Here is a 5,000-nt window from a genome sequence, read left to right as displayed (position 1 = left end):
AACCAAATTTTCCTGATGTAGAGGCAATCAAGAAAGCTGCATAAGTGAATATATAGCCTACGGAAAAGTGGGCTAATCCAACCAATCTTGCTTGCACAATGGAAAGAGCACTGGCTTATCTCTCCATCGAATCAAATTAGCCAAAGGTGTGCGTTCATGAGCCCATGCTAAAGTTTCAATCAATTCCTGCCAATATCCGCGCCAAGAAATTAAAAACATAAATCCAGTAGCCCAAACAAGATGTCCAAATAAGAACATCCACGCCCATACGGATAAACTATTCATACCAAAAGGATTATATCCATTGATAAGTTGTGAAGAGTTTAACCATAGATAATCTCTTAACCATCCATTAAATAAGTGGAAGATTCATTAAATTGTGAAACGTTACCCTGCCATAAAGTGATGTGTTTCCAATGCCAATAAAAAGTAACCCACCCAATGGTATTTAACATCCAGAAAACTGCCAAATAAAATGCGTCCCAAGCAGAAATATCACAAGTACCGCCGCGTCCTGGGCCGTCGCAAGGAAAACTATAACCGAAATCCTTTTATCTGGCATTAACTTGGAACCACGTGCATCTAAAGCACCTTTTACTAAAATCAGTGTAGTTGTATGCAAACCTAGAGCAATAGCATGATGAACCAAGAAGTCCCCAGGACCTATTGTTAAGAAGAGTGAATTACTATTCTCATTAACAGCATTCAACCAGCCCGGTAACCATATGCTTCGACCTGCATTGAATGCTGGGCCATTCGTTGAAGATAAGAGTACATCGAACCCATATGAAGTCTTACCATGAGCGGATTGTATCCATTGGGCAAATATAGGTTCAATCAAGATTTGTTTTTCCGGAGTACCAAAAGCGAGCATAACATCGTTATGAACATAAAGGCCCAAGGTATGGAACCCAAGAAACAGGCTGGCCCAACTTAAATGCAGATATGATAGCTTCTTTGTGGTCTAACATTCTTGCCAATACATTATCCTCATTCTGTTCTGGATTGTAATCTCTAATGAAGAATATAGCTCCATGAGCAAAGGCTCCTGTCATGATAAACCCTGCGATGTATTGGTGATGAGTATATAACGCAGCTTGAGTAGTAAAGTCTTGTGCTATGAATGCATAAGCAGGTAAAGAGTACATGTGTTGAGCTACTAAGGAAGTAATAACCCCTAAAGAGGCTAGAGCAAGACCTAATTGAAAATGAAGCGAATTATTGATTGTGTCATAAAGACCCTTATGCCCACGCCCTAATCGACCCCCTGGAGGAATATGTGTTTCTAAAAGATCTTTGATACTGTGCCCAATCCCGAAGTTAGTTCTATACATATGACCAGCGATCAGGAAAATAAATGCAATAGCTAAATGATGATGAGCAATATCGGTCAGCCATAAACTTTGCGTTTGTGGATGAAATCCACCGAGAAGGGTTAGAATGGCAGTTCCTGTTCCTTGGGAAGTACCAAATAAATGGCTACTCGAATCAGGGTTTTGGGCATAAAGATTCCACTGACCCGTAAAAAGTGGTCCCAACCCTTGAGGATAGGGTAATACATCTAAAAAATTATTCCATCTGACGTACTGTCCCCTGGATCCTGGAATAGCGACATGAACTAAATGTCCTGTCCAAGCCAAAGAACTCACTCCGAAAAGTCCTGACAAATGATGATTTAGACGAGATTCGGCATTTTTGAACCACGAAACGCTTGGTTTCCATTTTGGTTGTAAGTGTAACCAACCCGCTATTAAGGATATAGCAGAAAGAAATAATAGAAAAAGAGCTCCAGTATAAAGATCTTCATTAGTGCGTAATCCGATTGTATACCACCACTGATAAACGCCGGAATAAGCGATATTCACTGGACCGGTAGCACCTCCTCGAGTAAAGGCTTCTACAGCTGGTTGACCAAAATGAGGATCCCAAATTGCATGAGCAATAGGTCTTACATGTAAAGGGTCTTGTATCCATGACTCAAAATTTCCTTGCCAAGCTACATGAAAGAGATTTCCGGACGTCCACAGAAAGATTATTGCTAATTGCCCAAAGTGAGAAGCAAAAATGTTCTGATAAAGACGTTCCTCAGTAATATCATCATGACTCTCGAAGTCATGTGCGGTAGCAATACCAAACCAAATACGACGAGTAGTGGGGTCCTGAGCTAAGCCTTGGCTAAACCTCGGAAATCTTAATGCCATAATGCCTTTCAAATCCTCCTAGCCATTATCCTACTGCAATAATTCTTGCTAAGAAGAATGCCCATGTTGTGGCAATTCCACCCAGAAGGTAATGGGTTACTCCTACAGCACGTCCTTGTACAATGCTCAAGGCTCTAGGCTGAGTAGCAGGAGCAACTTTTAATTTGTTATGAGCCCAAACGATGGATTCAATGAGTTCTTGCCAATAACCACGGCCACTGAATAGAAACATTAAACTGAAAGCCCAGACAAAATGAGCACCTAAGAAAAAGAGACCATATGCAGATAATGAAGAACCATAAGACTGAATTACCTGAGATGCCTGTGCCCATAAGAAATCTCGAAGCCACCCATTAATAGTAATGGAACTCTGCGCAAAGTTTCCTCCTGTAATATGAGTTACTACCCCTTGATCACTTATAGTACCCCAAACATCCGACTGCATTTTCCAACTGAAATGGAAAATAACTACGGAAATCGCATTGTACATCCAGAATAGACCTAAGAAGACATGATCCCAGGCAGATACTTGACATGTCCCCCCTCTTCCAGGTCCATCACAAGGAAAACGAAAACCAAGATTTGCTTTATCAGGTATCAAACGGGAACTGCGAGCAAATAGAACACCTTTCAGTAGTATCAATACAGTCACGTGGATCGTAAATGCATGAATATGATGGACTAAGAAGTCTGCGGTTCCTAATGGAATAGGTAACAAAGCTACTTTGCCGCCTACTGCTACCAACTCACCACCTCCCCAAGTTAAGCTGGTACTTGCTGTTGCACCAGGAGCTGTTATGCCGGGTGCTAAAGCATGGGTGTTTTGTACCCATTGAGCAAAGATGGGTTGTAATTGTATAGCGGTATCTGAAAACATATCTTGTGGACGCCCTAAAGCGCTCATGGTATCATTATGAATATACAAGCCAAAACTGTGAAAACCCAGAAATATACATGCCCAGTTAAGATGTGATATGATTGCATCGCGGTGTCTAAGGACACGATCTAATAGATCGTTGTATCGAGTAGTTGGATCGTAATCTCTTACCATAAAAATTGCTGCATGTGCAGCAGCACCAACTATGAGAAACCCACCGATCCACATGTGATGTGTGAACAACGAAAGTTGTGTACCATAGTCAATAGCTAGGTATGGATAGGGAGGCATGGAATACATATGGTGAGCTACAATAATGGTTAAAGAGCCTAACATAGCCAGGTTAAGAGATAATTGAGCATGCCACGACGTTGTTAGGATTTCATAGAGTCCTTTATGGCCCTGGCCTGTAAATGGACCTTTATGAGCCTCTAAAATGTCTTTAATGCTATGACCAATGCCCCAGTTGGTTCTATACATATGACCAGCGATCAGGAAAAGAATTGCAATAGCTAAATGATGGTGTGCAATATCGGTCAGCCATAGACCACCTGTTATTGGGTCCAATCCTCCGCGAAAAGTAAGAAATTCCGCGTATTTTGACCAATTCAAGGTGAAAAAGGGGGTTGCTCCCTCGGCAAAACTGGGATAAAGTTGAGCCAAAAGGTCCCGATTCAAGATAAATTCATGAGGAAGCGGTATCTCTTTAGGATCAACTCCAGCGTCGAGAAATTGGTTAATCGGTAAAGATACATGGATTTGGTGTCCCGCCAAGAAAGAGACCCAAGTCCTAGTAACCCCGCTAAGTGGTGATTTAACATAGATTCTACATCTTGGAACCAAGCCAATTTGGGGGCGGCTTTGTGATAATGGAACCAACCAGCAAAAAGCATTAACGATGCAAAGACCAATGCGCCAATGGCGGTACAATAGAGTTGTAATTCACTAGTTATTCCAGATGCTCGCCAAATCTGAAAAAACCCGGAGGTTATTTGTATTCCTCGGAAACCTCCACCCACATCACCATTCAATATTTCTTGACCTACTATTGGCCAAACTACCTGGGCACTGGGTGCAATGTGAGTAGGATCACTTAGCCATGCTTCATAATTGGAAAAACGAGCGCCATGGAAGTACATGCCACTCAGCCAAAGAAAGATAATGGAGAGTTGACCAAAATGAGCACTAAATACTTTTCGAGAGATCTCCTCCAAATCACTGGTATGACTATCGAAATCGTGAGCATCAGCATGTAGGTTCCAGATCCAAGTGGTAGTATCAGGGCCCTTAGCTATTGTTCTTGAGAAATGGCCGGGTCTGGCCCATTCCTCGAAAGACGTTTTTATGGGATCCCTATCTACAACAATTTTCACTTCTGGTTCCGGCGAACGAATAATCATTAAGTCCTCCTCTTTCCGGACAACACATACAAAGAGACCCGCCAACAGTTTTTAGTGAACCTCTGAAAGATAGCTATTTTATTTATGTTATGATTAGTACCTTTCTTTCCTATCTCCCATCCATCTATTTTATTTAGTTATTCACTAGAGCAATTATGATATTGAAGTCAATCCGAGGCAAGTGTTCGGATCTATTATGACATAACGATTAGGTGCCCAACGGACCCCTTTTCTCTTGGAAAGTCCTTTCCCAGCATGACGAAAAAACTATTTTTTTGTGCAAACTAGTGTACTTATATCTGAATGTATAAATACCTATATGAATCTACTTCCAATACCTATATGAATCTACTTCCATGGAATATCTTATTACTTTACTCTAAATTAAATCACAAGACCATTCATTAGAATTAATAAGATCCATTCCTATATCTTATCTGTATTTAGTCATTCGAAGGTACCTTTTATTAGCTTTATTAGTTTTATTCTATACTGTATTCGGATCATTTATCCCTACGAGAT

The 5,000-nt window shown here is 41.0% G+C and overlaps 1 pseudogene; it reads right to left on the bottom strand.

The window, feature by feature from the left end:
* Positions 1-1,104: 1,104 nt before the first annotated feature.
* LOC135665052 (photosystem I P700 chlorophyll a apoprotein A1-like) lies at positions 1,105-4,717 on the bottom strand (annotated as a pseudogene).
* Between the last annotated feature and the right edge of the window lie 283 nt (positions 4,718-5,000).

This window comes from Musa acuminata, unplaced genomic scaffold (assembly GCF_036884655.1).
Source record: "Musa acuminata AAA Group cultivar baxijiao unplaced genomic scaffold, Cavendish_Baxijiao_AAA HiC_scaffold_934, whole genome shotgun sequence".
Taxonomy (NCBI): domain Eukaryota; kingdom Viridiplantae; phylum Streptophyta; class Magnoliopsida; order Zingiberales; family Musaceae; genus Musa; species Musa acuminata.
Note: the sequence above shows the minus strand (reverse complement) of the source record. Positions and strands in the feature narration are given on the sequence as shown.